The sequence below is a fragment of the Equus przewalskii genome, chromosome 11, assembly GCF_037783145.1.
Source record: "Equus przewalskii isolate Varuska chromosome 11, EquPr2, whole genome shotgun sequence".
NCBI classification, from domain to species: Eukaryota; Metazoa; Chordata; class Mammalia; order Perissodactyla; family Equidae; genus Equus; species Equus przewalskii.
In genome coordinates this window covers 19,813,354-19,824,663 of record NC_091841.1, presented here as the reverse complement: position 1 = coordinate 19,824,663, position 11,310 = coordinate 19,813,354, and the positions used below count along the sequence as shown (strand labels likewise).

The window sequence follows — 11,310 nt, the reverse complement described above, 5'->3', positions numbered from 1 at the left end:
GAAATAGATTTTCTGAATATTTGGCTACAGCAGCAAGTTGAGGCTGGACATAAGTATCAAAACTTCCATCATTTGGGAGTTTAGTGATACTTTTGAAACATAATCATACTGCTTTCCTAAAAAAAGATTAGTAAAATAAAAATGGATAGGTGATGCTCTGATTGAGTAGGCATTAATTTCATCTGTTGGCCTCTCAGTGAAGGTTTAAAAAAAACAAGTGTAAAATAAACCATGTTGAATTAGCAAGATCCATACTCCACTTTAAACTTTTCTCATAATCCGACTCTTGCTATTACTAGCACATCTATAAATGCTGACAGTGAGGTGGCTAAAAGCACAGGCTTTTGACTTTTTCACAGCTGTGTTTAAATCTTAAATCTGGAATTATCTCAAAGTAGATATTAATTGTAGAGCTTTACATAATTCCTCAAGTCGTCAGTTCTCTTAATGGTAAAATGGGAATAATAATAACACTTACCTTATAACATTATTGTGAGGATTTAATGCAAAGATATATATGTATATATATACACACATACACAAATATAAATGCGTATAGATCTTAATATAGATTGTGGAACACAGTATATTCTACAAGTGGTTGTGATTGACAAATGTTGGAAAACAAAATGAATTTACAGGCTAGGCATGTAAAGGAAGCTGTGAAAAGATTAAGGAAGATCAGTAGAACAATAATTAGATGCCCTTCTAAAGGCTTCAGAGTCAAATAAAAAGATAAATACAATGGAATACTACTCAGCCATAAAAAGAATAAAATCGTCTCATTCACAACAACATGGATGGACCTTGAGGGTATTATGTTAAGTGAAATAAGCCAGATAGAGAAAGATGAACTCTGTATGACTCCACTCATAGGTGGAAGTTAAACATAGAGACAAAGAGAACTGATTGGTGGTTACCAAGGTAAAGGGGGAGTGGGGGAGGGCACAAAGGGTGAAGTGGTGCACCTACAACATGACTAACAATAATGTACAACTGAAATTTCACAAGGTTGTAAACTATCATAATCTCAATAAAAAGTTTAAAAGAAGATTTAAAAAACTGTTCTTATACAAGAATAGATTCAAATAAAAAATTTAAAACCTATAATTAGCCAATAAAACAGATCTGTAGCCAACAAACTAGGAACTTTCACCCGCTGATCTCTGTGATTCAACTACGGGATAACAGAAATGAGAGAAAGAATGAATTTAAGAGAGGAAACTCTTTCAATCCAAGCTAAAACGTGGATTTTTAAAGAAGAAATTAAGCAAAAGAATGGCCCACATGAAATAACTAGAACATCCACTCATGCAGACAGAGGAGGGACAGACTGACAAACACTGGAGAAACAGAAAATCTCAGTGGACCACGTGTGTCAAAAAAGGCAAGCTGAAGAGAGAGGCTACAAGACTAAAAAACTCATCCACACTGGAGCCTTTCACCATCCACCTTTCTCAAACAAACATGAAGTCTATCATTCCATCTTACTACCAATATTATGCCTAACACTAATCAGTCTGTGCTAAATACCTAGCATTTTACTCATTGATTTAATGCATTATCATTTAATTCTTACAATAATACTCTGAGTTAGATCTCCATACTATTTTCATTTCACAGATGAAAAAACTCAGGATCAGGGGAGTTAAGATGGACCTATGATTCCTAAGTAGTAAATGGTATGGTTGATATGCACCTAGTCCCAGAACCAAAGCTTTATACTCAATGCTGTGCCTTCCCCTTCACAAGTGCCTCTTCTGGTTGTACATGCCCCTGCTTCCCAATTATACCACCACACACACTGCACATACATCTCTCAGTTACTTTATTGGGAAACTCCAAACACTGAGTTTAGAACTCTGGAGACATAGAGCAATTGTAATTTGAATTAAATTCAATTTGATCTAAAGGTAGGTAAGACCAGTAGACTTGGAAATCATTCTGCATGGGTACAAAGCTTGGTTTTGGCAGTAATAATCTTGTAAACTTAAATACATTACTCAATCCCTGTGCTTCATGAGTTAAATGGGGATAATAATTAATCAACCCCATAGGGTTATGGAGAATAATAAATGAATATACATATAAAGTGTCTTGAGCAGTTCTGGCATATTTATTTATTAAGCTTAGGAAAACTGAATTGACAGATATATCCATTCAACACATTTCATCTGAATTAAGACATTACATTTTCCACATTTCAGGCTACAAATTTACAAAATTTGAATTTGGAAAGTGATCCATGAAGATCTTTCAGCTTCAAAAGTGTGAAACTCTACAGATAATTTGTGCCTTAAACTTTATTGTTTAGTCCATACTTTAGAGCTATAGAATCTTGACATACAAATTATTGCTATAATGAAAATGAATACATATAATATTTAATAAATTTTACTTATTAAATCTTTTCTTTGTTAATCACTCTGTTCCTTTATTTCCATTGCTATAGGGCATCCTGTGATTTCCAAATAACATCCATGGAGAACAATACAGAAGTGACTGAGTTCATCCTGCTGGGACTAACCAATGCCCCAGAAGATCAGATCCCTCTCTTTACCACTGTCACTCTCATTTATCTCATCAATGTGGTTGGAAACCTGGGAATGATCTTGTTGATTCTCTTGGATTCTTGTCTCCACACTCCCATGCACTTTTTCCTTGGTAAATTTTCTCTGGTGGACTTTGGTTACTCCACTGCTGTCACTCCTAAAGTGATAGCTGGGTTCCTCATAGGAGATAAGGTCATCTCCTACAACGTATGTGCTGCACAGATGTTCTTTTTTGCAGTCTTTGCACTGTGGAAAGTTACCTCTTGGCCTCAATGGCGTATGACCGCTACATAGCAGAGTGTAAACCCCTACATTATAACACCATAATGACAAGTGTGTGTGCTTGTCTGGTCACAGGCTCCTACTTTTGTGATTTACTGAATGCTTCCATCCACGCTGAACATTTTCAGGCTGTATTTCTCTAGATCCAATTTGGTAGATCATTTTTTCTGTGATATTCCAGCAGTCATGGCTTTGTCATGCTCTGACAGACACATTAGTGAGCTGATCCTTGCTGTTCTGGCAAGCTTCAACATCTTTGCTGCTCTCTTGGTAATCTTGATTTCCTACCTGTTCATATTTGTTACCATCCTGAAGATGCCCTCAGTGGGGGATACCTGAAGTTCTTATCCACCTGTGCTTCTCATCTCACTGCATCTCTATCTTCTATGGGACAGTCATCTTTATGTATTCCCCACCCAACTCCAGTCATTCCAGGGACACAGACAAAATCACATCTGTGTTCTATAATATGATCACCCCCATGGTAAAGCCTCCGGTCTACAGCCTGAGGAACAAAGAGGTCAAGAGTGCTTTCAAGAAAGTTGTTGAGAAGGCAAAATTATCTCTAGGCTTCACTTCTTAGAGTTATAGAATCCACAATAATCTAGTTTCATTCCTGTCAGATCTTCTCCACGCATTAACTCACACTTTATGGTCCACACTGCATTTAAATTATAGAGGTTATATCCTTTCCTCTTCAAAATATGCCACCTAAAAGAAGAAAATAGTATGTCCAGATATGTAATATCTGAATGAGGGTGGCCAAAAGGGGCCTTAAAATTTTTAGATCCTGCTTGTCATAAAATTTATTATACTTGATTTATTCATATGTTCACATTTTCTCTATTGTATGCCAATGCAAGTATATTTGTAACACAAGGCTCAAACCCAAGAATAGAAATGCATGCAAGGACTCCATGTGTGCACATATACACAGAGTGGGAAATTTGTTAAAGGAGGTAGATGGAGTATGGCTAGTTTTCAGTAAAATCTCAAAATAACTAATCATGGTAACAGAATATAAATGTATGTGTAATTTTTTTTATTTCTCTAGTTAAAAACAAACTATTCCAAGAGTCCAAAATGAAGAAAAACGTGACATGGAGTTGTAATAAAGGTATATGCTTTTGGTCGGCATATTTTTTTCAGAGCTTTGTAAGTATAGCGTCTTGAAGGAGTTAATATTTCTGTCTTCAGTAAATCATTTGGTAGAAAAAGTATCACTGCAAGATAATTTTCAAAAGAAAGAAGACCTAAGTTCAAGAAAAGAGAATCAGTTGATAATAAAGGAATTTTTCAATTTTTCTATGTATGACTACCAACTCTTCAACTTCGTCAAACAAAATGCTCTGTCATAATAATGTTACACTATTTTTTCTCTAGAAATACTATGAAATGGCTGTCATTCATGCACAAATACTTTAGTTTTAGATGAGTACATCATGTCTTACCACTTTCCTACTTAGGAAGGAACTCCACTTCCTTCACACAGTCTGTTGCTATTGCTGGACAACTCGAAACATGCTCCTCCCTCAGGGTCTTTGCACTTGCTGTTGCCAGTGCTCAGAAAGCTCCCTCACTTCATTCAGGTCTTTGCTTAAGTGTTACCATATCATAGTCACTCCACTCCCTAACGAACGCTGTTCCCTCCGTGCTCTATTCTTCACAGTCCTGATCAGTACTGAGTTATTGTTATTATAATTAATTTGTTCACTTGTTCATCAATCTCCCAACCTAGAACATATACTACACTACAGAGGTGACTTTGCTTCTTTACTAAGAACTTCCTCCCCAATACATAAAATTTGGCCATACTAATTTCTCATTAAAAATTTGTTAAGTTAATAAATCAAGTAATTAATTAAGTTTTGAGTTGAGCAGTCAATATAACTGAACCGCTGATCAATTAGTTCATTACCTATTACATAATTCTTTAAAATATAATTTTAGAGCATTTCATCAGATGTAGCTAGTTTTCTTTCTATTTTCTCACTCATTACTTTCATTTTCCCACTTTTGGAATGATTAATGGTTTTGAAAACCACGCTATCTAGTGGAGAATATATAACCATCCTAAATTTTTTTATTAGGAATTTCTCAATAAGTGGCAAATAATACATGAAATTAATTCTATTTAGTAAATCATGAAAAGACAAAATATGAGACTATGATAAGTTTCATACCTGATTCAATTTTCAATATTTTTTCCTACATATTGATGATTCATTTAACTCCAATGATTCTAAACATCCACAGAAAATGTAAGCATGACAACACTTAACAACGATAAATATAACCTACCCCCATATGCTAATGAAATGTAAAATGATTGTGCATTTTATTTTGATCCTCAGGTGAGTTCAATTTTGTACTAAAGCTACCCAAAGGAATTTTCACTCATGAACTCTTTCCCATTTCTATAAAATTGGAAACATTGAACATCTCAAGATTTATAAAGCTGTGCTTGAATGTCCTAAGAGGGATATGCTGAGATGAGTGGGGACAGTGTAGTGTAAAACAAATAGCCCCTTCTGGCTCCAATCTATGAAAATGGGGTTTTCTCTTCCTGGAAACATTATTAATGATTATTTTCAATATATTATTAAATTTTAGAATCATTTTAGACTTCAAAAAAATTGCTGTGGTATTACAAACAAGTCTTGCATATCTTTCACTTAGTTTCCCTTATTTTTCACATCTTACTTTATCATGATACATCTGTCAAAACTAAGAAACTAACATTGGCACATCACTATTGTTTAAACTTCAAGAATTTAGTCAGATTTCACTGTATTTCAAAAAATGTCCTTTTTCTCTCCCAAGATCCAATCCAGGACACAATTCACAGAGTTTCCACACCTCCTTAGTCTCCTCAGATCTGTGACAGTTTCCCAGTCTTTGTTTTTCTTTACTTTGATAGCGTAGAGAAATACTGGTCACGTACTTTGTGGAATGGCTTTCAATTTGTATTTGTTTGATTTGATTTTTTTTTCTCATGATTAGACAGAGATTACTGGTTTTGAGGGAGAATAAGATGTGCCCTTCTCATCACATCCTATCAGGGGATATATGTTACCAACAAGACTTGTCACTGAGGATATTAACCTTGATCACCTGACCAAGATATTTTTGCCAGTTTATTCGCTGTAAAGTTACTTGTTTTCCACGTTCTGTACTCTATCCTTTGCCAGCTAGTCACAATGTCTTTGCCCCACGCAAGGTGGCTGGGTAGTATACTCCCCCTCCTGGGGTATGTTGTTGTTAGTGCCCTGGAGTTAAGTCGATTCCAACTCCCAGTGACTCTGTGAAGAGCAGAGCAGAATCCTGCCCAGTCTTTTTGTACCATCCTCTCACCTTCCAGCACTGTATCAGACAATACTCCACTGCTATTCACAGGATTTTCATGGCCAATTTTTTTTCTGAAGTGGATGACCAAGCCTTTCTTCCTAGTCTGTCTTAGTCTAGAAACTCCACTGAAAGCTGCCTACTATGGGTGACTCTGCTGGTATTTAGAATACTGGTGGCTTAACTTTCAGAGCAGCATGCAGCTGCCACAGTAGGACAACAGACAGAAGGGTTCTGTGTTTCCTTGACTAGGAAATGAACCGTAGGCCAAGGCAGACCCCCTTCTATAAGGGGGTCTAAATATGTTGTTTAGAATTCTTCTAAAAGGATGAAGTCTCTTCTCCATTACTTTATTTGTGTGTTTGTCTGTTTGTCTGTTTTTATCAGCATGGGCTCATTTATTTTATTTTACACTCTGGTTATAATTCACTATTACCTTATTTATTTTATCACTCGACTTGTTCCATCTTGGGCCATTGGGGGCACTTTCAGTTTGACCGGTTTTTCATTTTGATATGCCCCAATCCTTTTGTTTTTGGTGTTTCTTTTATTTTTTTTTTCTTTCTGGGACTGCAAGGTGCTCTAGGCTCATCTTGTATTTTTCCTGTACCAGCCCTAAAATTAGTTAACTGCTCACAGTCCTGCTTCCTTTTGCTAGAGAAGTATATTAAGAAACAAGATCTGAGTGCTTGGTATACTCATTGCTACTGGAGGTCACTTCCAGGCCCTCTAAGCAGACAGAGTTAGGAAATACAGGTGTGTACGTAGGTATCTGTGTATACACACAAATCAATCAAACCTCTACTTCTTTCTATATCAATTCATATATAGAGAGAGGGAAAGACAGACAGGGGGAGACAGCATGCTAAACATAACTTCATGCTAAAGTATCTAATATAATCCATTTTGTTTCAGCCTTCTGCCTTACTTCTCTGACCAGCTCTTGTTTATGCGTTCAACTCCAGTATACAAGCAAAGCCATTCCAAAATTGTCAGCCAGTATCCCTGCGAGCAACAATGTTACCAATTGGAGCACAGTCGTTTTGTAAAGTTCTTTTTGTTTTCAGCCTGTGGAGTTGACAGTTTCCCAAGATTACTTATGTAAACCCTTTTTTCCCTCCCTTTTCAGTGGATTAGATTCTTTTCTAATAGTCTGTATTTGGTCCTGGGGCCCACTACCCGCAAGTTGAATTTTTTTCACTTGTAAACATTAAAGTTCACTCTTAGTGAGTGCTGTATGGTTCTATAGGTTTTGACAAATACATACGTTCAGGTATCTGCCATCCCAACACCATACAGAATAATTCCGTCACTCTAAAATCCCCCATGCGTCGCTTTATAGACAACAACTCTCTCCTTTCTTAACCCCTGGATATAACTGACATGTGCTCTCTCTCTATACCCTAGCTCTGTGGAACCACAAAAGACCCCAAATAGCTACAGCAATCTTGAGAAAGAAGAACAAGGCTGGAGGCATCACACTTCCTGATTTCAAATTATATTACAAAGCTATAGTAATTGAAACATTATGATTCTGACTTAAAAGCAGACATATAGAACAATGCAACAGAAGAGAGCTCAAAAATAAATCCACACATGTACAGTCAAGTGACTCTCAACAAAGGTGGCAAGAATAAACAATGGAAAAAGAATAGTCTCTTCAGTAAATGGTGTTGAGAAAAATGGATAGCCACAAGCAAAGGAATGAAATTGGACCATTATCTTATACCACACAGAAAAATCAACTCAGAATGGATTAAAAACTTAAAAATAAGAACTGAAACCATAAAATACCTAGAGGGAAGCATAGAGGACATGCTACTTGACATTGGTCTTGGCAATAATTTTTTGGGTTTGACAAAAAAGCACAGGCAATGAAAGTAAAAATAAATAAGACTGCATCAAACTAAAAAGTCTCTTCACACCCAAGGAAACAATTAAGAAAATAAAAAGGCAATGTATGGAATGGGAGAAAATATTTTCAAGTCATATATCCAGTAATAACTTAGTGTCCAAAATATATAAGGAACACATACAATTCAATAGCAAGAAAAGAAATAATCCCATTAAAAATGAACAAAGAATCTGAATAGACATTTTTTTGAAAGAAGACACACAAACGGCCAATAGCTATATGAAAAGATGCCTAACATAACTAAGAATCAGGAAAATGCAAATCAGAACTGCAATGAGTTATCCACCTCACACTTGTTAGGAAAGATATTATCAAATATTCAGAAGATAACAAGTGTTGTTCATTGATCTATTGTTAGATGTTTAGGTTGCTTTCATGTCTTGGTTATTATAAATAATGCTGCAATGAACATTGGGGTGCATATGTCTTTTCAAATTAATAGTTTTGCTTTCTTCATATAAATATCCTTGAGTGGAGTTGCTGGGTCGTATGATTGTTCTATTTTTAATTTTTTGATGAATCTCTGTACTATTTTCCATAGTGGCTACACCAATTTACATTCCCACCAAAGTGCACAAGGCTTTCCTTTTCTCCACATCCTCAGCAACACTTTCTATTTTTTGTCTTTTTGATAACAGCCATTCTGAAAGATGTGAGGTGATATCTTATTGTGATTTTTATTTGCATTTCCATGATGATTAACAATGTTGATCATCTTTCCAGGTACGTGGTGGTCATTTGTATGACTTCTTTAGAAAAATGGCTATTCAGGTCCCCTGCTCATTTTTTAATTGGATTTTTTTGATATTAAGTTGTATGAGTTCTTTAAATATTTTGAGTAATTAACCTCTTTTTGGATAAATCATTGGAAAATATCTCCTCCCACTCAGTAGGTTGCCTTTTCATTTTGCTGATCATTTCCTTCACTGTGAAAAAACTTTTTAGTTTGATGTTGCCCCATTTGTTTATTTTTACTTTTGTTGTCCTTACCTGAGGGGACAAATCCAAAAGAAATCGCTAAGACTGATGTCAAAGAGCTTACTGCCAATATTTTCTTCTAGAATTTTTGTTTCAGGTCTTAGATTCAAGTCTTAAATCCATTTTGAGTTTATTTTTGCATACAGTGTAAGATAGTGGTCCAATTTAGTTCTTTTGCACGTAGTTGTCCAATTTTCCCAACACCACTTACTGAAGAGACTCTCTTTTCCCTACTGTTTTAGATGAATGGATAAAGAAAATGAGGTGTGTGTGTGTGTGTGTGTGTGTGTGTGTGTGTGTGTGTGTGTGTGTGTAATATATATACGTATATATATATAATGGAATATTACTCAGCCAAATAAAGAATGAAATTTTGCCACTTGCAACACATGGGTAGACCTACAGAGTGTTATGCTAAGTGAAATAAGTCAGACAGAGAAAGGATAATACTATACAATTTCACTTGTATGTGGAATTTAAAAACCAAAAAAAAATGAACAAACAGAACAAAACAGAAGCAAACTCATAGATACAAAGAACAAATTGGTGGTTGCCAGAAAGGAGGTGGGAGGATGGGCAAAATAGGCAAAGGGAAGGGGGCCAACCCAGTGGCATAGTGCTTAGGTTCACATGCTCCACTTTGGTAGCCCAGGGTTTGTGCGTTCATATCCCGGGCATGGACCTACACACAGCTCATCAAGCCATGCTATGGCAGCGTCTCACATACAAAATAGAGGAAGATTGGCACAGATGTTAGCTAAGTGACAATCTGCCTCAAGCAAAAAGAGGAAAATTGGCAACAGATGTTAGTTCAGTGAAGGGGATTAAGAGGTATGAAATAAACAAGTCACAGGGAGGTAATGTACAGCATAGTGAATACAGTCAATAATATTAACTTTGTATGGTGACAAATGGAATTTAGACTTGCCATGGTGATGATTTTGTCATGCATATAAATGTCAAATCACTATGTTGTACACCTGAAAATAATATAATAGTGTATGTCAACTATGCTTCTGGATGACCACTCTCACTCAACTCATTCCTACCCAGCATTCAGTCCAACTTCTTATACACAAGCTCCTGTCTTCTACAGAAGCTGAGATAAGTGAGTAAGAGACCCTATTCACACTTCAGTTCCTATGACAGTGACAAAATAGCATTATCTTGTGTTTGTCATCTTGTCATAGATGCCTCTCATGATGATTCCCAAGTGACTTTGATGGAGAACATTTCAGAGGTGGCAATTCATTCTTCATATGACAGTCTTTATTTTTTTCTCATAGGCTGATGTCTTCCATTTCCTACCATCTGTGCCACGTGACTGCACAGCTCAAACTTGTAACAGCTATTCTTGACTGCATTGATAAAACAGAGACAATTCTACTTGAGTGTTTGGGGTCAGAGATGACCATGAAAAGGAAAGAATGGATCCATCCCTTAGTTATAAAAAAAGAAAAAAAATCTTCCTAAATATCCCCAGATCAGCTCTTTAGTGTAAGACAAATGAGTATTTTGTTTAAAAAAAAAAATCTTGGGGAGATTTCTAGGTTCTAAAGAAAGAACTAGATATGAGAAAGCATGAGGTCCTGACATCACTTAAGCCAGAGATTCTGGTGAGGATTTTACTTTTCTTGCCTAACTTGGCTGTGGCACTGCTGATTTGATGACTGGGGGCTCCTCCCTCTAAGCTTCCATTCCCCATCTCTTCATAAGTACATGATTCTCAGCTCAAATACATACGAATATTATCCTCTGATATCTCCAGTCATGTTCAGGTGTTAGGAGGGCCAATCTGGGATCAGGAGCCTCCTGAGATAACCACTCATATGACACCTAGTGTTTCCCCTGAGATCTGTTGTGTTAAAAGGTCGTTGTCTCTGGCTTGATATTTGCAAGAGCACAAGCCCAAGTTATGTTCCGCAGCCGAGCTCCACAAGTAGGGAAGGAGTTTCTCCAGCATGATGCTTTCCTGGATGTGGACTTCTAGTCAAAAATATGGGCGTGAAGGTTTTCCATATCCTCTCCTTTGTCCCCTCATTCATCTATTCCTGGGACAAAAGTAAGTATTAGGAAAACATACAATCATCACCAATTAGAATGGGAAAGGGCTCTAGGAGATCCAACAGTTTTTTCTTTACAAGTGAGTAAAATAAAGCCTAGAGAGATTAAATAGCTAGAACACAGACACCTTGTTAGCTAGTCGTCTCCTTTCCACTGTACTGTGCTGTTCCACAG

General features: G+C 36.4%; 1 pseudogene; it reads left to right on the top strand.

Moving 5' to 3' along the window:
- The first annotated feature begins 2,480 nt into the window (after nucleotides 1-2,480).
- Nucleotides 2,481-3,417, top strand: LOC103560518 (olfactory receptor 5B2-like; annotated as a pseudogene).
- Nucleotides 3,418-11,310: the final 7,893 nt, after the last annotated feature.